At 43.9% G+C, this 24,407-nt stretch overlaps 1 long non-coding RNA gene across 1 annotated transcript in view; it reads left to right on the top strand.

Moving 5' to 3' along the window:
* LOC308596621 overlaps positions 1–22,371 on the top strand; it is a 92,203-nt gene extending 69,832 nt beyond the window's left edge. The window contains exon 3 of the long non-coding RNA XR_014012572.1: positions 22,352–22,371. This is a non-coding gene — a long non-coding RNA (uncharacterized lncRNA). The remainder of the gene's footprint in view (positions 1–22,351) is intronic.
* Positions 22,372–24,407: the final 2,036 nt, after the last annotated feature.

The following is a 24,407-nucleotide window of genomic DNA, read 5'->3' as shown; positions in this document are numbered from 1 at the left end:
AATTCACTTCTCCAGTTCTTCACATTTCTGCAGCAGGAGGAAAAATCCCCACAAAAATTTGTTGGCATTTTGGTATGATGTTTTTCTAATAAGCCTATTCACCTACCTGTTCATAATGTGCAAATTAAGCAGTAAAATAATTTTTTAAAAATTTTTAAAGTGAAAATGCAAACAAAATCCTATTTCTCCTCTAGCTCTTTTCTAGGGTAGACATGTGTAGGATTATACTGCTGAATTAAAATAGATAAATGCAAGGTGAAAATAAATATTACTTGCGGGACTGAGAGGTTCAGCTGCTCTCGTCTTCATTTTGGTAGTAGCAGGTTCAGTATCATATTTTTACACAGCTACAATTGTACAAATAATACTGACTGCAACACTGACTGTCATAATACTGACTTCAGAGAGGGGTTATTATTGACAATAAATCATATTTCATTCATATTACAGGCATTATTTTCATAAATCTTTTCATTGGAATCACATCAAAACTGGAGAATTTTAGTCCTGAAGCAAATGTTTTATGCAGACTGTAAAATCTTAGAAATGTGTCGGGACTGATGGATTGTTCCTCATCTCTACAATGTCTACAATTTTTTTTTAAAGCAGAAATATAAAGAACAGTTGTATCGTTTTGACTTTCCTCATATTTCTTTGCCTCCATTTTACATTCAGTGGTACGTGTGGGTTCTAACTATTGGGCTGTGATCATGGGCAGCTGGCTGGTGTCGAATGTCCAGAAGTATCTGGGATGGTCTCCAAGATTCCAGTCAAACAGATGGCAAAAGAAATGAATAGGAGTTAAGGAGGAATAGATTGAGATGGGTACTCCTAATTTAATATAAGCCACTGCTTTCATGCAGGGTTCTTTCAGTTCTTCACCACGCAGTTTCAGAAAGATTCAACGTTTTCCCTTATTCATCTTACGGCTTCAAGAAAGATTTACAGCAGAGTGAATCTGTTGGATTGATCTCATTTGCATCTTCACCCAAATTCCGATGCAAACTCATATTTTTGTGCATTCTTACAAGCATTTTTTGGAACAGATTGGATAAACTGCTGACTAAAACACGGTGAAATACGACGTCGTTGGGCTGATGGAACACTAAAGTGTGCCAGGAAATAATTTGAAGGGACTGAGACTGAAACTACCATGCTGAAATTCACAGGCCCAAGAACCAAGATGGGACCAGACTAGACAAGATGCCATTCACACAATTAGCGGTTGTCACAAATGTGAGCTTTGGTGAAAGCAGCTCCCTTTAGTAAGATGACAAGGTGCAAGTTCCTTGAACACATTAGCAAACAAACACTTTCCAGGATTGTGCTAACGGGCTGCTTCTCGATCTAGCGTGCTATCACAGTTTTTCTCTGAGAAAATGTTCACCTCAATCATGTTTGCTTTTCACCTGGGCGGAGCAAATGATCTGGGAGTATCCAATATTGCAGTATTGCTGAACCTAAGTAGGTGTGGACCTGTTCAGGAAATTGGTTAGGAGAGCAACTCAAACCTCTGTTTAATTCTAAGAATAATGAATAACAAATATTAAGAAGTTCAATATGAATCAATGGCAAAGCCAGAAGGCTCTGGGGACAGGGTTGAGAAAGCTGAAGGATTTTGAAAGTGATATTGCAAATGAATCCGTTGCCTCAAAACAATAAAGTTGGACTGAATGCAAGCTTTTTCACAGATTTGCTTCTCAGTCCAGCTCAGGCTGTGAAGAGGACTATCGATGAAGCATCTGAACTGCTTTGCCTCAGTCACTTTTCTATACAACATATTACTGGTTGTGTACCTGGCATGACACACAACCAATTTTACTTGGTACGAATATTTACCACAATATTATATCTCAAGCAGTCTCTAAGGTGTTCAGGTTGGTAAACGTGGTGTGAGCTCAGGGGTAGACAATGTGGTGCAGTCTAGATGTCGCTAGATGACAACACGCATCATCCCTGACTATTGGCCATGCTCAATTGCCTCAACAGATGTTGGAAGCCCACATCTGGAGGGTACTACATTGGCTTTAAGAATGGTATCCTTAAAGGAAGTCTGTGCATTATGTTGAGACTTGGGGCCTTCTCCAAGGTCGCTAAGTGAGGTTCCTGATGGAGCAAGGATTTCAACTCAGCTCTCCCTGTTTCACATCCAACATAAAGTGGTACCTCAGGTTAAGAACTTAATTTGTTCTGGAGGCCCATTCTTAACCTGAAACTGTTCTTAACCTGAAGCACAACTTTAGCTAATGGGGCCTCCCACTGCCACCATGCCGCCCCTGCACGATTTCTGTTCTCATCCTGAAACAAAGTTCTTAACCCGAGGTACTATTTCTGGGTTAGTGGAGTCTGTAACCTGAAGCGTCTGTAACCTAAGGTACCACTGTACTATCCACAACAACACCTTTGCTTGTAACCATGTAGTGGATATTTAAACGTGGTAAAAGGTAAAGGACTCCTGGATGGTTAAGTCCAGTCAAAGGTGACTATGGGGTTGCAGCGCTTATCTTGCTTTCAGGCTGAGGAAGTTGGCGTTTGTCCACAGACAGCTTTCCGGGTCATGTGGCCAGCATGATTAAACCACTTCTGGCACAATGGAACACCATGACGGAAACCAGAGCTCATGGAAACGCTGTTTACCTTCCCTCTGCAGCACTATTTATCTACTTGCACTGCTATGCTTTCAAACTGCTAGGTTGGCAGGAGCTGGGACAGAGCAACAGGAGCTCACCCCATCACAGGGATTTGAACCGCCAACCTTCTGACATAAGCATGGTGTGCCACCATACAGTTATGTTTAAATAAGGTAAAAATAGGGACGTGGGTGGCGCTGTGGTCTAAACCACTGAGTCTCTTGGGTTTGCCAATCCAGCAAGGCAATTCTAGATGCCCACCTGTTCCCTCCCAATCACAGTCACTAAGGCAGTGAGTTCCACCTTCTTTTGTCAGCAGTATGAGACCCAAGAATTTGCAAGGGCTCAGCATACCTTTGAAGGTACTTTGAAGCTTGTCACAAGTTTCACAAGGAGAAGAGTGATTCGTACTATTAATGAAAGCAATTTAGGTAGCCCTAACTTTCAGGACCAGCTTACTCCTCTGATCCGTACGAGGTCAGGGCCCCTGGAAGCTGTGAACCCGGGTAGATAACAGCAGGCTTTTCTTTTCCGCTTGGTACATTATGCTCCTTTCCCTCCATCTGCACATTTTGCATGGAAAAAGTGACACTTTGTATGAATGGCTGAGTTCACTTGACTTCCTCTGTTAAAGGCAGCAAGAGGGTGGGAAAAGCGGAGAAAGATAACATTTTCACACAAAGAGGGGGAAAGACAAGCAGGAGTTAGCTCAAGAATGTCATCACAGATTTTGTCCTTCAGGAGGTCGCAAGCTGGTGGCAGGACAGAGCCCCCTGATTTCAGAGGGAGTTTAGCAGGCCAAGGCATTTATTTCCTCGCCACTTCTGTTCTGCCCTTTTAACACATACACATATTCCAGGGTGGCTTACATTGAAGAATAAAATATCAATCAGTGCAATAAAGCACAACATTACAGCCACAGAACCCAACAGAATGAATTAAAAGCTAATTGAATTAGATGCAAGCCAATGCATTAAAAGTAACTGTGGCAACATATACCAACACCACGGCCCTGGTATGCCCATTTGTCATTGGGCTGCTTTGAGAACAGCTCTTTCCTAAAGGGACTTTGTTTGTTTGGTCCTTCTGCAAACCTTGTTATTCCTCCAAGGCTGTTAAAAGCTTGTTTTTTTTTTTTTTATTCAGGGACTGGGGAGCCCTTGCAGCACAAGGGCTACATTCCCTCAGAGGCAAGATTCTGCTGGCTGCATACAGGTGATGGGCATGACATTCCGAGCACAACTCAAAGTGTTGGTGCTAACCTTTAAAGCCCTAAACAGCCTTGGCCCAGTATACCTGAAGGAGCATCTCCACCCCTATCATTCAGCCCGGACACTGAGGTACAGCTCCTAGGGCCTTCTGGTGGTTCCCTCACTGCAATAAGTGAGGTTACAGGGAACCAGGCAGAGGGCCTTCTTGGTAGCAGCGCCCGCCCTGTGGAATGCCCTCCCATCAGATGTCAAGGAAATAAAAAACTATCTGACATTTAGAAGGCATCTGGAAGCAGACATGTTCTGGGAAGTTTGTAAGGTCTGCTTGAAGCTGGTAAAAGGCAGTTGTACCCACTACTTGTACTACTTTGGCCACTTCATGAGAAGAGAAGACTCCCTGGAAAAGACCCTGATGTTGGAAAAGATTGAGGGCACAAGGAGAAGGGGACAACAGAGGACGAGATGGTTGGACAGTGTTCTCGAAGATACTAACATGTGTTTGACCAAACTCCAGCAGGCAGTGGAAGACAGGAGTGCCTGGCGTGCTTTGGTCCATGGGGTCACAAAGAGTTGGACATGACTAAATGACTAAACAACAAAAACAACCCACTGAGGTCACCTGGGCCTCTAGGAATGGAGATGGGACCATGAGCAACCCCCATACTGTGTACCTGCCCCTTCAGGGGGAGTAAGACCCCATCCAAAGCAGGCAATTGACTAATTATCCAGATTTAAGAACCACCCACCCACAGCACTTCCATTTTGCAAAAATTCAGAGTAAGCTGATTGGCTCTCATCCAGCCCACCACTGAAGATAGGCACCAGCTCAGGGCTTGTACAGACTCGTCCCATTCAGATGTTATACAGAGAGATATCTGGGTAACATCCTACACGGATGACATCTCACCCCAAATCTCCTACTGATGGTTTCCAATATATTTGAGGACAAAGTCCAGCCAGGCAAAATCACTTGCCTTTGAGAAGTAGAGCAGAACCAGTGAAAGGATGTTTCATGGGAAAGCGTGTGGCCTGGAGAGAGACCAAGGGCTAGATAGCAATCACTGGAAGGCTAAGGTTTTCCACTCCTGCTTTAGTTCACCAGTGATGTTGCTTTCCCTGCATGCAAATCTACACTGGAGAATGAATTTGCCTATTTGAATATCGGAGATAAAAGAGCCACTGTTCATTGTTTCCCTGTTTTGCTTAATTTATAAAGAGAAGTACCCTTCTTCCATGCAATTACCCTCTCTTGATTCTCATTTAAACATCAATTACCTGAAAAGTGCAGGTTGAATGCCTGGACCACTCGTATCTTGCAAGGTACTTAGAAATACAAAGCGTTGGGGGTTTTTTTGCCTATGTTTTCGATTAAAGCAAATTATGTTACAGTGCAGAATAGGTGGCGCAGAGTCCATAGCACATAATCATCACAAAAGTTGCAGATTTGTTCTTACGGAGCAGCCTGCCTCCCTGGCAAATCACCACATCCCAGGAACAGAGTCCTCTCTCCGGAAAACTTAATAAAACAGATTACAAAGTCAGCTTGCTCACACGTGGTGAGGTTTGGAGGAGACCCTGTCAATGTATCCATCGCTTCAAGCTACACTTTCACATTGAGAATTATCACAGCTTTCAAATTCAGGTGTTGTACGATTTTAAAAATGTATGAGGATAAGGAAGACCAAAAAAAAAAAAAAAGGTAAATACAATCTCTCTGTGTGTTTCATTAAATATGAGACAGCCGTATCAGCAATCTTTCTTGCCCTTGGAAGTAGAAAGTCACCTTAGAACAGACAGAAATGGTTGCAATTAAAGCGTGGAATTCTTCACTCACTGTTCTTACTAGAAGTAGAGTGAATGGGCTAGACGCCCATTTGAAATGAGTATACAGTGGTACCTCTGGTTACATACTTAATTCGTTCTGGAGGTCCATTCTTAACCTGAAACTGTTCTTAACCTGAAGCACCACTTTAGCTAATGGGGCCTCCTGCTGCCGCCACGCTGCCGGAGCACGATTTCTGATCTCATCCTGAAGCAAAGTTCTTAACCTGAGGTACTATTTCTGGGTTAGCGGAGTCTGTAACCTGAAGCGTATTTAACCTGAAGCATATGTAACCCGAGGTACCACTGTAAACAGAACAGATTGTAATGTAACACAGTCTCAACTCAGGTACCATCTCCTATGTTCAGCATCACCTTAAAGCCCTTAGTTTTCTAATAAAATGAAAAGAAAAGTATGAACAAGAAAGACAGGATCATTTATACTGAGAAACGTGGATGCTGGTTGTCACTCTTAGCACCAAAAGTTGCCAGGGGGCCTAAGTCCTGCTGTTGGAAGTTCCACAAAGCAATATCGTTCCTCAGCATTTTCCAGAAGAGTAGCAACCTTTGGACCCCTATCCCAGAAATCCATTTAAATAATAATAATAATAATAATAATAATAATAATAATAATTGTCAGAGCTGCCCGAGGTCCCAGCTCACAGAGGACCAACGCCAGTTCGTTGTTATATACAAAAGTCTTTATTGAAGTTCAGTTTCAATTACACAGCCGTAGCGTGCAGCTCTACGTCTGAAACTCTAGACCGTTGAAGCTCTGTCTGAATCTCCTCCCCCCAGACACCAGTTTAAGACTCTAGCCTTGCTCCACCTCTTCCTTTGCTCTCTCCGCCTCTGGCTCCGCCTGTCAGCTGGGGTCTCGCCCTTCCTAGACTCTTCTGACGCTGAATCCCCTGAGTCTTCTCCCTGCCTCCGGCGTGCTTTAGGACCTGGTTCCCAATCCGGGTTTTCTGCTGTCCCGCGCGCCTGTACATTTGAACTTGGCGCGCGCGCCCAGCCGGCAACCTTCCTCCTGACCGTTACACTGCTCCTGTCACTGCTTCCCCCTTCGGGGGGGGGGCTAGCTGGACCCGACCTCCCCTCCGTTCCCCCACTCTCTGATGGAGGCGTGGTCAGCCCTGACTCATCTTCTCTCCCTGACACATGGGACTCTTCCCCCCCACTACGCTCTGGTGGGGAAGCTGGTCCTGATTTCCAGCTGCTGCTTTGGGATTCCCCGCTGGCCCCTTGTTTCTGGTGTGTCCCCCCTGGGACCCCCCTCGCCCTGACCATCGGCGCCTCCTTCTGGGAATCTTCTGATTCGCTGGAGAAGCTCATGGAATCTCTCGGGTCACTGCCATATTCCCCTACGCTGCCCTCGGATTCTTCCCCTTCGCTCTCCATTTCCTCTCTCCCCTGTGCCTCTGTTCCTGAGCCCCTGACAATAATAATAATAATAATAATAATAATTTATTTATACCCTGCCCATCTGGCTGGGTTCCCCCAGCCACTCTGGGCGGCTTCCAACAGAATATTAAAATACAATAACCTATTAAACACTAAAAGCTTCCCTAAACAGGGCTGCCTTCAGATGTCTTCTAAAGGTCTGGTAGTTGTTTTTCTCTTTGACATCTGGTGGGAGGGCGTTCCACAGGGCGGGCACCACTACCGAGGAGGCCCTCTGCCTGGTTCACTGTAGCTTTGTTTTCGCAGTGAGGGAACCGCCAGAAGGCCCTCAGTGCTGGACCTCAGTGTCCGGGCAGAACAATGGGGGTGGAGACGCTCCTTCAGGTATACTGGACAGAGGCCATACTTTGATTCTAAGAGATCAGGTGCCACTTCCATACCCTCCAACATTTCTCTGATGAAAACAGGGACTTCTTATTACATAGCAGCAGCAGCAGCAGCAACAACAACAACAACAACAACAATTTTATTACTTATACCCTGCCCATCTAACTGGGTTGCTCCAGCCACTCTGGGCAGCTTCCAACATACATAAAAACATAACAAAGCATTAAACATGGGGGGGGGGGGACACAACAACTTCCATATACAGGGCTGCCTTCAGAAGTCTTCAAAAGGTTGTATAGTTACTTCATACCCTCCAACATTTCTCCATTGAAAAAGGATGTCCTAAGAAAAAGCAGGACATCCTGGAAGAATTGGAAACTGAGACTGCTTCTGTAAATCCAGGACTGTCCCTGGAAAATAGGGACACTCGGAGGTTCTGCATGTCCTACGTTCAGCTTCACCTACAATGGTGGTGCGTCACATGGTCCCTGTAATGGAGTCAAATATGTATCATTTGCAGACTGCAAACAGCAGCAATATCAAATACTGTTTTCCATTCTGGGGATGAATAAGCGAACATTGGAAATTTCTGCTCCTGTTTCCATTTTCTGCATAATTCTTGGACACCCCAAATGTAAAGGTAAAGGGACCCCTGACCATTAGGTCCAGTCATGGCTGACTCTGGGGTTGCAGCGCTCACCTCGCTTTATTGGCCGAGGGAGCCGGCATACAGCTTCCGGGTCATGTGGCCAGCATGACTAAGCCGCTTCTGGCAAAACCAGAGCACCACACGGAAACGCCATTTACCTTCCCTCTGGAGCGGTACCTATTTATCTACTTGCACTTGGATGTGCTTTCAAACTGCTAGGTTGTTAGGAGCTGGGACTGAGCAACGGGAGCTCACCCCATCGCGGGGATTTGAACTGACAACCTTCTGATCGGCAAGCCCTAGGCTCTGTGGTTTAACCCACAGCACCACCCGCATCCCACCTTGGACACTAACAAGTAATTGTAACTGATGTCAAAGCAGACCGATATTTACTTATGAATTATCTTGAGATGATTTCTTGTTTCTTACAAAGAGAATATCAGAGAAAAGATCCTATACATGCACTGGATTTCCTCTGATTTGCTGTATTATGCTCTCCTTTCCCCTCCTCACAACATGCATAAAAGTGTTAGGAAATTTCCCACATGTTCATAGTTTCAAAAGATCACCTGATGACACAGACTCCCCTTATGCTCAACTCTGCCCCTTATGTATGTTCTTCTAACTAGGTACAGCAAATGTGCACAAGGGAGGATTGAAATGATGGCAACAGGCTCCACCCAACTTATGTGCACTCATTTAAATGTTGGAAGAGGTCCTAACTGCTAATAGGCACATTGGGATCTCCACCGGAGTTTGGGAACCCTTCAAATGCATTTAAGGTGAGGGCAGAGCACATTTCTTGAAACATTCATTGTCATTGCTCAGAATATCTATAAGGGGCTCTTGTGCCAGTTTCAGATTCTGGAGACAGAGAAAACTCTGCCAGTATGGTTTTGGGAGTTGTTGTTTTTTTTGCTGTCTCCATTGATTTCAGCTACATTTTTTGCCACTTAAAAATCAAAAAAAAGTTTGTGCTTCAGGAGAGAAGCAACAAGTACAACACAACATGCCACATAACTAGTAGAAAGTTCTAAAGCTGGAGAGATGGAGGAAGGAAAGGTCTGAATGAAAGCAGCTCTGTTACCCTGGCAACACTTCTATCCGCCAGAGTAGACTCTCTCTGCTCCCAATCATCCCCTTTCTATGAACACAATCTTTTGTTTAATGTCATTTTTTGGAGGCCATTGCTTTCAAAGTTACCATCTCCCACCTGCTAGGTGGGAGGAACAGAAAATGCTCCTTGATGAGGGCACTGGACATATTCTGTCCAATAACAAAGAATGAGGGGGAAGGAAGGGCGAGATAGCTTTCTGAAGCCCTGAACTCTGCAAGAGTATTAGATTCAAACTATTATTCAGCCATGGGGACTAAAATAATTAAGTGCAAGGAAGACAGAGGCTGTCTGAAAGAGAAAAGTGGAAAATGCATGAGAAACTAGGTGAAAGCAACAGCAACAAAGTCTCTTTCTTAAGAGATGTGTTCAGATGGAGGCAAGGCCAGCCCTAGCATTAGATGGAGTGATATGGTTGCCTCAGGCAGCAGATACTGGGGAACAGAGAGTAGCATAGAGGTATTGGAGACTATATGTGCCATGTGAATTGTAGGGAAGGAATTCTAAGGAAAATGGGAACAGGAAGGTCCTATCTGAGAGATGTTGTTTGCAGATGATGCAGCCTTGAGAGCACGCTCTGAGGAAGCTCTACAAAGACTCACCAACCATTTACACAAGCCTGCAAAGAGTTTGGCCTTACCATCAGCCTGACAAAGACCAGCATCCTGGGTCAGGACATTGCCAGCACTCCACGCATCAGCAATGGTGACCGCATGATTGAGGTGGTAGATGATATTGTCTAACCAGCAACCTTTCCATCAATGCTGGACAAGCATATTGACAAGGCAGCTACCGCAATGGCTCACCTCTCCAGAAGGGTATGGGAGAAGAATAAGTTTGGATTTGATATCCCGCTTTATCACTACCCTAAGGAGTCTCAAAGCGGCTAACAACCTCCTTTCCCTTCCTCCCCCACAACAAACACTCTGTGAGGTGAGTGAGGCTAAGAGACTTCACAGAAGTGTGACTAGCCCAAGGTCACCAGCAGCTGCATGTGGAGGAGCAGGGAAGCGAACCCGGTTCACCAGATTACGAGTCCACTGCTCTTAATCACTACACCACACTGGAGAATGTGATGCTAACATTAAATACCAAGGTGAAGGTCTACCAGAATAGAGATTATTGTTAGCTGCCAACCTATAGTCAACCTACAGGAAGGCTAGACCTTTGCAGTATGTTCTATACCAGAATCTATTGACCATGACAACTGACTATAGGATTCATTGAGAAAACTATTTTGACTGCAACAAAAGTATTACTACCCCCCCCCCACTGTGTAGATGTACCACTAAATACTTTGAATTAATTGTCTGACCTCCATGAAAACAGATCAGGACGAATGCTTAATAAACCGGTTTTCTGGAAGCAGCCCCAGTTATCTGAGTGCAATTGTATTGGGCTGCATAGGGATGTTTACAGTCAGAATACAACTTACATTCTCAGAAGACTCTGGTATACCAATGGAAAGGCATACCCTCCAACAATTCTCTGATGAAAATAGGGACGGTCTATTCCATCATCATCATCATCGTTATTTTATTATTTATATCCCACCCATCTTCCTGGTTTGCCCCAGCCACTCTGGATGGTTTCCAACATATATAAAAACATAATAAAACATTAAACATTAAAAAAACTACCCTATAAAGGGCTACCTTCAGATGTCCTCTAAAGGTTGTATAGTTACTTGTCTCTTTGACTTGGGGGTTGGGTTGCATAACTCCATACCCTCCAACATTTCTTCAATTAAAAAAGGGACGCCCTAAGGAAAAGCGGAACATTCCAGGATCAAACCAGAAACTGATATGACTTCTGTAAATCCGGGACTGTCCCTGGAAAATAGGGACACTTGGAGGGTCTGTTGGAAAGCTCCAATTACCTAGATGGTCCATTGGTGGTGGCAGTGTTAAAAACCATAGTGTTCTGAGGGGGGGGGGGAGGTATGTCAAGCTCACCCATGGGCCTACAGGATCTAAAGTCCTCTTGTTCCCTCAGTATGTCCACAAATCAGGCCCCAAACCTGATTTAACTGTTTCCCTCTCATTTAAGTGATTGGGAAGAAAAAAATTCTCTGCATTATCTTCCAAGCCACTTTCCTGCCCTGATTCCAGAGTCAGCAGGGCTGTAGGTGTAAACAGTTGTTCCACCGAATCAGGATAGGTTTGTTCTGCCTGTGTAGGATTTCCACTTAAGAATTAACCCAAGTGGGATTGGTGGAGCGGGAGGGGAGACTCGCAAGAACGATTGTAAAGCGAAATGTTGTTGAGGGGAGATGAGAAAGTCAAAGAGAATAGGAACATGAGCAGGAAAATAGAAGTGATGCTGAAGGAAAACAGAAGCAATACAAAATGTAGTATGGCATTCCTGATACAATACACATTGTAATTATAATAATATGAGACACCCTGGTGCCAGATTCTTCTGCAATCATGCATCTACCTGGCTTGCTTTCCGACTCTAAGGAAATTTGACAGTCAGATCACGTAGGGAGGCTTTGAGCAGCCCCTAGATGTGAACTAGCAAATCTTACCACGTTGAGAATGAATTTCTAGTTACGCCCCTGCTGTGGTAGATAGGTTTGCGGAGGGCTGTGTGTAAAATTTGGCTGTGTGCAACAGTCCTCAAAATTTCGAATTTCTTGCCTATGGTGGGGTTGCAGCTGAGATTTACATTTCTCCTTAGCTGTGGTGGAGAAATTAGGTCTAGATAAATGAAGGCCAGTATAAACTTGGTCCATCCAGTTTTTCATCCATGCTGTAACTAATTACAAGTCGTTTTAAGAAAGACTACCAAGAACCATTCACAATTGGAATCCCCCAGTAGAACCACTCCCCTTGCTAAGATCAGTCTTCTCCTTATTAAAAATGGTAGAAATGATGTCACCTCGGTAATTTACAACCTTTCTAGTGATCTGACCGGAAGCAGCACAGTTGTGAGTGAATCTGAAGACTGGTTCCAAATTATGTATTACAGTATTTCTCCATGGAAGGAAACCTGTAGAGGTCAGCTTTGAAAACCAGTGTGGATTTTTGTACACCATCAATCCTTTTCACATCTATTCTGTACAGGGGGGAAAATGTTGGGGGCTGATGTGGACACAACATGGCTTTGTCTCATTCCTGGTAAGAAGAAGAAGAAGAAGAAGAAGAAGAAGAAGAAGAAGAAGAAGAAGAAGAAGAAGTAGAAGAAGAAGAAGAAGAAGAAGAAGAAGAAGAAGAAGAAGAAGAAGAAGAAGAAGAAGAAGACAACAATAATAATAAAACAATAATAATACTAGTAGTAGTATTTATACCCCGCCCATCGGGCTGGGTTTCCCCAGCCACTCTGGGTGGCTCCCAACAGAATTAAAAGCACAATAAGACATAAGTCTTTTCTAATATGACCTCCTTAGTGAGAATAAAATAGAAAACAGTGTTGTGCCTCCCCAAGTAAGCGGGGTGGGGTGGGAAATCCCATGCACTTTTTTATAGCCTTTTCGCCATTCTCTCTTCCCTCTGCTCCTTTATTTCTGTCTTCTTTCTTCCTCGCTCCTTCTTTCTACCAGGGCCTCCAGGGAAAAACATCTGAGGAAAAACAAACTTGAGAACTGACTAAAGATACAACACAGCCCATCTTTTAATCATGGCCGAATGAACCATGGGATCATGAATCTCCTCTCCAAAAGCCTTGCTTTTCAAGAAAAAAAATGCCTCCAGTCTCCCCTCACAAATGGTAACCACTTGACTATACTTCTTGCAGAGTATTTTATTATTCTGTTTCAAATTGCCTTGCAAGCATTAAACAAGGGTTATCACAGTATTGGCAGAAACCTTATCTGCAGTAAATTGCAGATGGGGATAAGGAATGCATGATCCCATAACCCACGTCCAATACCTTAAACTATTCTTCAGAGACAGGCAGTGTTATGTGATGTCTGCACTAAACCTATGTCTGAATCCTTCCTAAGTTTGCAAAGACTTCAATGAGACATTGGTAAAGTATTCTTTTGTTTAAACACACATAACTCGCTCAAACTGTTTATGTTACTGCCAGAGAGCAAAGAGCCCATTTGAGAATCTGATCCATATAACTTGATAATATAGATTATATACATTTACCCCAGTTCACATTAGTAAAATTTTAAGCAATTTCACAATTTATTAAGTACAATTTAAAGTGGAAGAACTGATTCACAGGTCCAAATGAGCAGGATAACAACATGGCAAACATTTAGTCATGCGTTACTTTACTATGCACTAAAGTATACTATACACAATATATTTTTGGATGCTTCAGATTATGGAATGGAAGGTTGATAGAACAATACAATACAATACAATACAATACAATACAATACAATACAATACAATACAATACAATACAATACTTATCCCCCATTCAGTGGTGTAGCATTGGGGGGAGCCAGGGGAGGTTACCTCAGGCACTAAATTGTTAGGGGCACAAAATTTCAGCACCCATTGCTGCCTCAATACAGCCATGTGCTTCTGTTGTTGATGGGCTCCACTGAAACCAGCTTCTCCATGCGAACCAGGAAGTGACCTCTGCAGACAACAGAATGACTCATGTTTTCTTATCTCTGTGGCTGAGATTTACTGGGTGACACAGATGCCTACTCCACCCATTTCCCTCCAACCCACCCACCACTCTCCATGCAGCCCTGGGCACTGGCAACCCGTGCCACGCCACTGCCCCCCGTAAGGGAAGAGAATATTTCATGAGGTGTAACTTGGATAATGAGCTAGACCTTCTGAAATCCTCTCTCCTATACAACGATTAAAACTGCAGGAGCCTGGGGCTCTTTTTCACTGGCCGCCCTGACCCTGAACTTTGAAGATGGGAAATGACGGAAACTAAGCGAGAAAGTGGCTTGCCACCAGCACTCAGTAAGCGCAGGTCAGAGGCAAGATGTGAACTGGGGATTTCTAGATTCATAGCTCAGTCCTTAAGCCACAGTTTTATGCATGTCTACTCAGGACAGAAGTGTTTCATTGAGTTCAAGTGGACTTACTCTCACGTACTTGTGTATAAGATTGCAGCCTGAGTCAGTATGCTACACCAGCTCTTCACCTTATTGAGTCGTCGTAAGGATTATTGAGATAATATATCACATGAAGCACCTTGGACACTCTGAAGTGCTATCAAAATCCTTTATCACTGTCATTCCCATTCAGGTGGGCAATCTTAGGGAAGAACAATGGGCAAGCAATGATTCTCAGTTGCTGTCACAGCAGGCAGTTGGATGGCGGTACAAGAAGGCCAACCTAGACGCAACGAGGGAGCTCTGTCACTGGAAATCCCCATGACTTTCACAGGGCTGACCATGGCATTAGGCAAAGTGAGGTGGCTGCTTTAGGCAGCTGATTCAGGGAGGGAATTTGATATTCTTTCTGATATTATTATTATTGCTATAGTTGTTGACATTACACTGCCCAGGCTTGCAGCTCAGGAAGTTCACTTTGGTGCTGCTAACATAGCGGTTTGACTTCACCTCCGAAGGAGCACTTGAGACAGACAGATGCCAACAACTGTTGTTGTTGTTGTTGTTGTTGTTGTTGTTGTTGTTGTTGTTGTTGTTGGAAATCAAGCCTTTATCAGTAGAAACTGGCAACTCTCCCAGGCACCCGGCTTGGTCTCCTGTTGACCTCCCCGTCTGCATTTCCCGGCAAGATACAGGCAGAGGTCACGATAGGCGATCCTTCTCAGCGTGAGAAGAAAACACCACTCTTTCCTGCCCCCCCCCCAGCAGGGGAAAGAGATAGACAGAAACGTATTTACATGCCTTTATTTCTGTCTTTGCAGCGTTACAGAAAACATGACTGCTTTCTTCAAATTCCAACAGCTGAGAGACAAACTCCTCCTGTACTTCCTGTACAGCTCATATTACACTCTGAGCTAATTCCGGTGCCCTCTGCACTGTGAATTGACTGTCCCTCTGTTTCCCACGGAACAGTCCCAACATTCCCATTATGTTTTGCTTTCAAGCTAGCAGTAGCTCACGGCTGCATTGCTTCAATATCGTAACAGTTTTGTACTGCCAGTGACAGGAATGAGTGAGATGTGTGCTTATGGGCTTTTCTGCATTAGGTGCCAAAATAACTGAGTAGCCTTGAGTATCAATACTGATATATAGATACATATTTTAGTACGCACTCTAGTCTTGACTATGTTTCAAACCATTTTTAGTCTTATTTTTTTTTTAATTGCTGTAACCTGCCCAGGGCCTTATGGTGAAGGGCAGTAAGAAATCAGATTAATACAGATGGTAATAATCAGTGCTATTTTTCTAGAAAAAGAGGTGCCGGAACTCACCATGAATGCCTCGCTTGTTTTCTTATAATGGCAATGGCGCCCACCTGAAAGATTTCCAGGTTTCCAGTGAGTTCCATCTGAAAAATAGCTCTGATGATAACATACACCTTAACCTGGGACCTTATGGTGAAGGGGAGGTAAGAAATTGGATTAATAAATACAGTGGTACCTCAGGTTACATACGCTTAAGGTTACATATGCTTCAGGTTACAGACTCCGCTATCCCAGAAATAGTGCTTCAGGTTAAGAACTTTGCTTCAGGATGAGAACAGAAATCGTGCTCCTGCGGTGCGGCGGCAGTGGGAGGCCCCATTAGCTAAAGTGGTGCTTCAGGTTAAGAACAGTTTCAGGTTAAGAACAGACCTCCGGAATGAATTAAGTACTTAACCTGAGGTACCACTGTATGGTGATATGCACCTTGATTGGGTGGTGGGTTGGGAAGACATTTGTTGCTTGGCTATAAGCAGCAGAATGCGTGTTGTTGATTTTGAGTTCTATTTTGGCGGTACCGCCGTGATTTTTTTTACTTGCTTGCTTTTAAATTGCTTTTAGTGGCCTGTATGTTCACAGGGAAAGGAGGGGAAAGAGAGCAGGTGAGTAGACGGAGCAAAAAATTCCCCCTCTCTCCCTAGACATTTAGGAACATGTTATTAACATCCCATGCATGAAGAGCAGTTCAGAAAGTGCCACGGCGGAGTTATGAAGCAGCAAGCGAGTGGGCTGAGCTGACAAACCTATATTTTAAGGGCACAGCACATAAATTTCCCCAGGAACCACTTCTGCAGGCCACGCTCAAGCTCAGCCCTCAGTGAGATAATTGGGAATTTTATTGGCGTAGCTATAGCAGGGGCGCACCTGCCATGAAAGTCTGCATTACGTTAGGGTCATTTCATACTGCTTTGCTACAAGGTAAAGGTGGCGAAGTGTGAAGACAGGCTGAGAGCCTCATTCGCCTCAGCAGATGCCTCATTATACTGAGTAAATAACTTGTCCCTGATATATGGTTTCGTACCAGTGCTGACTGGCAGCTTGTTTAATGAATTATGGGTTATAATGGAGGTGTAGATGCAAACCAAAGTTGATGTTATCTGCTTAATTCCAGCCCGCCTTAGGCCTGCCTTCGAGATCACCTAGGCTACCAAATTGCCTCACAGAGATTATCATTTTTAAGCTGGCCTTTCCCATAGTCACAGCAAACATGAATTCAGAGACCGTGCCGTCAAACGGCCCTGGCCTTGTTATGTTAACATAACTGCTCGATCAGCTTCAGCGTACCTTTTCGCACCGAGCCATTTAAAACAATAACGTGAGCACAACGTTAACTCGAGAGACCTTAAAATAGCTAAACCGGATAAATGTATGCTTCAGGCCCACATCCCGTGGCACAGCCAGTTCTTCAGCAGGAGCGTGGAAACAGCAGGATGGGTTTTGCTGCTTCCCAGACTGCTTTAAATGCTGTTCTCTGACATTTGCATACCCTTAAATTAGTCTTCTTGTTAGCATATAATCATTTGATAGCGCAGTGCCGCATTTGCCCATTGCGGTAAAGCTGGTGGGCTTCTTCTGCGCAGAAGAAAACAATGTCGTGATTAGTGTGCCATTATTTCACTAGCTGCTTTGCAATGTGTCTGATCGCGCTTGAATTATGCCTTTTGAAGAATGCACAGCCTCAGCTAAAAAGAAAAAGAAAAGGAATATGAATTAAATTAAAGTATCTTTCAGAATTCACGCCAAGTGACTTTCAAGCAGCAAGGGTGCAAGGCAATTTCTGACGGGAACATAATATGTATAGAGTACCTGATTTTACAATTGTTACCTTGAACAAAATAACACATGAATTTGTGGGCCAGTGTTCCTCCCTTTTTAAAACCTCCCAGTTTTAGAAACAACCGTTTAGAAATTCAGACTGCTATACACACCGTACCTTTAAAGCAAATTCAAAGCAAATTTCCCACCTCAAAGAATTCTGGGCATGGTAGTTTGTTAAGGGTTGCTGGAAATTGTAACTCAGTAAGGGTAAATTATATTGTAGTGCCCAGAATTCTAGGAGGAGGGAGTTTGTTTTGAATGTGCTTTAAATATATATATATCAGTTAGAAAATGTTTACAGGATTTGTTTAGGAACCTTTGACCAAAAATAAAAAATAACAAAAAATGATTATTTTTCTTCCTGTTACCCAGAAATTATGCAGTTCAGTAAATTTTCCCCTCTCTGGTCTCAGAGAGAGATCCTAAACTTGTTCACATTGCGGAGCTTACATGCTACTACCACGCTGCTGCTACTGGCCATCCCTTGACAAAAATTGCTGTGATGTCAGGTTCCCTCTCCTGTTGTGAGATACCTGCAGCATGGGTTTCTGGGGTGCATAATCAATGAACCTGAAGACTGAAATGGAAAAACACCAGCCTTCCGCATTTAGCTAGAGTGAAACCTCTCAATGTAAACTCTCACTTAATGCAAATTCTCTACTTCGTAAATGCAAACTGTTACATAAGCTTTTTTTTCACTTCAGTGCAAACATTACATTTTATGCATATTAAGCATATCTTTAACAGACATGCACAGGATTTCAGTGTTAATGATATTTTCTATAACTAAATCTGTATGTATAATAGCTGTAATTTCATACATTTGTTGACTGCCATATTTCTTAAAGCCAATCTTCTATTAATGAGCTTTCTCATATCTCAAAATATTTTACTCGACTTCACTGGTGCATGGATACTACGAGATATAATCTTACAAAAGCTATCCTTAAGTGCCGCATTAGTATTACTGTAGTTGCATAAATATATGTCAATTTTTCCTGAGGAATGGCAATTAAGAGGACCATCTTCCTTTGCTTATTAAATATCTTGCTTTGGGGGTTAATTTCATCAAAATGATATAGATATATGACAATACTGTTCTAGGTAATTTGAAATGATTAAATAAATGATTTGTCACAACATTCCTTGTGTGTTCATGTCTTACAGCCTATTTTTCAATAGCATATATTGCTAATATGAAACATTAACTGCTAAGCTCTTTCATTTCACTTCATTTCATTGAAAGTCAGGATTCAGGAACACACAATTATTGATTAAAACATACTTTTCAGTTAATTTAGCTTTTCCTCATTACTGAAAAATTACAAACCTTGCTATATTACAAGGAACGTTCAACATTATGAAACAAATAGCTGATAACATGGATAATGTATCCCCCACTTTTCATATCCTTAGTATAGATCACTAGGCAGATGATTCTGTTCAGCTTTTCACAGTGTGGAGATGTAATGGAATTTCTACTTGTATGCAGTTGTTAAAGTGCCGGGAAAACAGGAAAGTGTTCCGGGCTCTTAAGGCTATGGATTTATTTATTCATTTACGCTAGGTGCTCTAATTCCCTTCTTTGGGCCTTGGCTCTTACTGACACACTTTTATCTTTGCAGGAGCACCCCTGGAGTGACAGTTTTCCTCTCAGTGCCCCACTGGTATGCCTCATTCATGACCTGGAAATGTCAATTAGAAGCAGAAAGAGAAAGGCAATGCCGTCTCCAGGCCTGTTCAAGCCTTCTGAGGCTACGGGCGCATTAGAGCCAAGAGAGGATGACTGTTCGTGAACCCCGGCGTAGGCTTGGACTCCCCACAAGAGACAGGAGCACCGTTCCTGTTTTCAAATCTGTTAACAGGAATTAAGTTTTGCAGCCAAGAACAGTGTGTGCTGGCTACATTACAAACATACGAAGGCCAAGCAGTATTTTTCTTTTCTTTTCCTTTTTCTCCTAGGCTACTTGTCTTTGAAATAGGCCATTTCTGTCGTCAGCGGTGCCTGGAACTTTGCTAGGCTCAGGGAGTTCTCGTGCGAGATGTTCAAGAGCCTAATTTGATGCTTTATTAATAGCTATTTACAGGGGTTATTTCCTTGCCTGTAATAGTTGCAGTTACAAATTAGAAATTAGATGAGACATTAGGAGACTCCATTAGTGAAGACTGGAGTGCACACTGTAGCCTTGGAAAGAACAGTTAATTTGTTATGGGGGTGCAGGTAACCGTGGGCAGGTTTGTGGCTTTATCAGCATTTGCTACTAGCCATACAATCCTTGAATTATAAAAGTCTAGAGTTGGAAGGGACCCCTGGGATCATCTAGACTAACCCCCGCAATTCAGGAACCACAGCTAGGAATCATCAGATACTGGCTGCATTTGGGTATCACAATAAACCATGATTTATTGCAGGGAGGCAGGCATACAAATTAAAAATGAATTGAATGCTTTTTAGACATGGGTAGGTCTTCCTGGGGTTTTTGGGTATTCCTAGGGCTTGCTGATCAGAAGGTCGGCGGTTCAAATCCCCGCGACGGGGTGAGCTCCTGTTGCTCGGTCCCAGCTCCTGTGTGATGGCCTGGGATTCGGATTTGGAGGCTGAACCTGAGGAATCCCAGCCTGCACAGGATTCCCCGCCTCCAGGACCAGCTGAGCCGGGGCTGGGGCATGAGCCTGAAGGGTCCTCACCTGTGCCGGATCCTCAGGAGCAGACACCAGCTGAATCTGCTCTGGCCCCTCAGGTGATGGAGGACCCATTGCCTGCAGGTGCTCCACTCTCAGCTCCGTCAGGGGAGGCTGAGGTTGCCTCTGGGTCCGGTAACCCTCCAGCCTCTCCTGAGCTGCAGAGGCTCAGGGCAGAGAGGCGGAGGGAACTAAGTTCCTGCAGGAGGAGTGATCGCCTCCAGGCAAGGAGAGGCGAGTCACCTGTGGACTGGGACCGTCCTATGCCTTAGGGCAGATAAAAGCCAGCCAGCCCAGTCCCAGGTTGTGGGAGCAACGTTGTTGCTAGCCTGTTTCTGCTTGCACCCTGTCCTGCTCTTCTGCCAAAGTTCCTGACCCCAGCCAACTCCCTGCCTTGGACCCAGCTACAGCTTTAACGGACAGCCTCCATACCTCGACCTTGGACCGGACTCGGACTGCGCCTCTCAGTTAGCCCCCAGGACCAGCACATCCTGCCAACCTAGCAGTTCGAAAGCACGTCAAAGTGCAAGTAGATAAATAAGTACTGCTCCGGTGGGAAGGTAAACAGCATTTCCGTGCACTGATCTGGTTCGCCAGAAGCTGCTTAGTCATGCTGGCCACATGACCCAGAAGCTGTACGCCAGCTCCCTCAGCCAATAAAGCAAGATGAGCGATGCAACCCCAGAGTCGGTCACAACTGGACCTAATGGTCAGGGGTCCCTTTACCTTTTTAAGTATTCCTGGAGTTTTTTTGGTATTCCTAGGACTTGCCAATCAGAAGGTCAGTGGTTCGAATCCCCATGACAGGGTGAGGTCCTGTTGCTCAGTCCCAGCTCCTGCCCACCTAACAGTTTGAAAGCACGTCAAAGTGCAAGTAGATAAATAGGTACCACTCCGGCAGGAAGGTAAATGGCGTTTCCGTGTGCTGCTCTAGTTTGCGAGAAGCGGCTTAGTCATGCTGGCCACATGACCCGGAAGCTGTCCGTGGACAAACGCTGGCTCCCTTGGCCTATAGAGCAAGATGAGCACGCAACTCTGGACTCATCTGTTACTGGACCGGTCAGGGGTACCTTTACCTTTCTTGTTGTATAGGGAACGGAAGAATCTTTGTATTAAAAAAGGAAGGAAAAAAATGCCAATATCTGTTTTCTCTTGAAATGCAATGGAGGTGGGGTACTGGCTCAGCAATGGCAAGGCAACTTTCTTGACATTCACTGGAATTGGACTATCAGCCATGATAGCCACATAAACCAACAAACTGGTACAACTTCATTTTCTATAGTTCTTCAACTTATTTGAAGAATAGCTCGAAGGAGATGGGAAAGAAATTGATTGGCGGCATTCTCCTGGGCTCGTCTGCCATTATTATCCCTTTTGGCCATGCACTTTGTGTGTGTGTGTTTTCTTTTTATCTGTGTGCTTTCATTGAACCTTTCATCAGAACTGCAACAGGTTATGGAGGGGTTCTGAGCTGAAGCTTTTAAGTCTTCTCTCCCCCCCCCCCCCCGATTTCTAAACCAGAGGGCAATGGTAGGCAAATTTTAACACTGCAATGAGAGATACATTGCTTTAATGCTTCAGGGATTTTTTTTCCTTGAACAGTGGTATACAAATTTATTAAATAAATGAACAAAACCCCTTCTCTTTGCGTATTTCTACCCATGGGATTTCGCACAGTATTTCTGTGAATTTGTTCCTAAAGCCCAAGATGTACATCTGTCTATGGCAAGCTTCCCCTTTCTCCGCTATCACAAATTCCAGTATGATCCCTCATCTTCTGGAGGATAAAATTGTCAGCCAGGGTGACTCAAGAATTTATTAGAATTTTCATTCTTAGCAGAATTTGGCTTCCAACATATATCAGGGTAGCTGAAGTCTCCCATTACTCTGATGTCTCTCCTCTTTGAAAAAATTGATAATCTCATCTACAAAGGTGTTGACCAAGTCTTCTGCCCACTTTGGTGGTCTGCAGCAGCCTCCCACAATAATATTTCTAATATTTCCTCTCCTGTTATTTCCCCCAGTTGCTTTTAATTGACCTTTCCTTTTCAGATTTATGAATTTCCATGCCTGTGAAATGCAACTGCTCCTTTACAACTTCACTTCACCGTATCATAGGCTACTGTTCATGCATATTTAGCATACACTGATAAGCTTGGTCTGGAAATGGTCAATAATAATAATAATAATAATAATAATAATAATACCCCCACCCATCTGGCTTTCCTGGGTGGCTTCCAGCACATATAAAAACATAATAAAATGTCATACACTAAAAACTTCCTGGCACAGGAACTCAAGTGTCTTCTAAAAGTTTTGTACAGTGGTACCTCAGGTTACAGATGCTTCAGGTTACAGACGCTTCAGGTTACAGACTCCGCTGACCCAGAAATAGTATCTCGGGTTAAGAACTTCGCTTCAGGATGAGAACAGAAATCGTGCTCCGGCGGCGCGGCAGCAGCAGGAGGCCCCATTAGCTAAAGTGGCACCTCAGGTTAAGAACAGACCTCCAGAACAAATTAAGTTCTTAACCCGAGGTACCACTGTAGTTCTTTATCTCTGGATAATCACATGGAATTCCGGGAATTTCACAATGCTGGGGAGATTAGGGTGGCATGTAACAATATTTTTGGAGCTTGCTAAGATGCATCCCATGTCTCCAGGGTTTTCCCACACAAATGAAACTCTGGGCAGTGTGGCTCATGGAGTGAAAAATGAAGGCTTCTGAGGAAGGCAGAAGCAGCTGAAGATTGACCACATCGGTAAAGAATCGTAGCAAAGAGTCAAATGCAAAGCTGAAGAGACTTTGTGTGGATGCAAAGAGAATCAATGTTAGGAAGGAGAAAAATGAATGGAATGTGGAGGGAGAGAGCGAGCAAGAGAGAATGTCAGACAAATAAGATAATTTTGACTGTAACATGCTGCCTGAGGAGACACGAGATGCAGAGAAACCAGGCTACATTTGATGAGGAGAGACGGGGTACAGCAAATGGGGTGGGAGGGAGGAGAGAACTGAGAAAACACTCATACCCTCATATCTTCCTCAAGGGACTTGAAGGGGCAGGCATTTTGTGATGAGAGGAAAGAGAAAGAGAGGGGAAAGGAGGAGAGCAGAAATTATTTTCATTCATTTGCATGGATTACATCTTCCGTGCCGGCTTTACAGGACTGCTGCAGAAAAGTCCGTTTAACTACAGCATCCCCCAGTTCATCTGAAAAGAATGGTTTTCCTTTTCACATTTTTGTTTTATTTAATTTTGCTCCACAGAGCTCAGAGCCATTCATAACAGCTGCTACCTCACTACTAGAAAACTTGTATTGTTGATCATCGTGGCAGAGTTTTCCCAGTGTTGCAATAAGTTGTTGTTGATACCCATTAAAAAGTGTCTGGGACTTAAGTTCGTAATAACACTGTCTTTAGTGCCTTCATCTTTTTAAATTTCTTCCATATTTTATATACACCAACAGATTATATTTGTTACCGGTTATTTCTTTGGGGATATTTATGCGTATAAAGGCATCTACAGTTATAGTGCGGGTGGTTTTGTAACGAGACATTTACAGAGTTATACTTTTGCAGTGAAAAACAAGCATGCTTAATATGCGATATACGCGGGTGGTGCTGTGGTGTAAACAACTGAGCCTTGGGCTTGCCGATCGGAAGGTCGGCGGTTCGAATCCCCATGACGGGGTGAGCTCCCGTTGCTCGGTCCCAGCTCCTGCCAACCTAGCAGTTCAAAAGCACGTCAATGTGCAAGTAGATAAATAGGTATAATAATAATAATAATAATAATAATAATAATAATAATAATAATAATAATAATTTATTATTTGTACCCCGCCCATCTGGCTGGGTTTCCCCAGCCACTCTGGGCGGCTTCCATAGAAACCAGAAAACACTAAAATATCATACATTAAAAACTTCCCTTAAGATGTCTTCTAAATGTCAAGTAGTTGTTTATCGTTTTGACATCTGATAGGAGGGTGTTCCACAGGGTCGGCGCCACTACTGAAAAGGCCCTCTGCCTGGTTCCCTGTAGCTTTGCTTCTCGCAATGAGGGAACCGCGAGAAGGCCCTCAGCGCTGGACCTCAGCGTCCGGGCAGAACGATGGGGGTGGAGACGCTCCTTCAGGTATACTGGGCCGAGGCCGTTTAGGGCTTTAAAGGTCAACACCAGCACTTTGAATTGTGCTCAGAAACGTACTGGGAGCCAATGTAGGTCTTTCAAGACCGGTGTTATGTGGTCTCAGCGGCCGTTCTCAGTCATCAGTCTAGCTGCCGCATTCTGGATTAGTTGTAGTTTCTGGATCACCTTCAAAGGTAGCCCCACGTAGAGCGCATTGCAGTAGTCCAAGCGGGAGATCACTAGAGCATGCACCACTCTGGCGAG

Source organism: Podarcis bocagei (genome assembly GCF_964188305.1).
Source record: "Podarcis bocagei genome assembly, chromosome: 10".
In the NCBI taxonomy this organism is placed as follows: Eukaryota; Metazoa; Chordata; class Lepidosauria; order Squamata; family Lacertidae; genus Podarcis; species Podarcis bocagei.
Note: the sequence above shows the minus strand (reverse complement) of the source record. Positions and strands in the feature narration are given on the sequence as shown.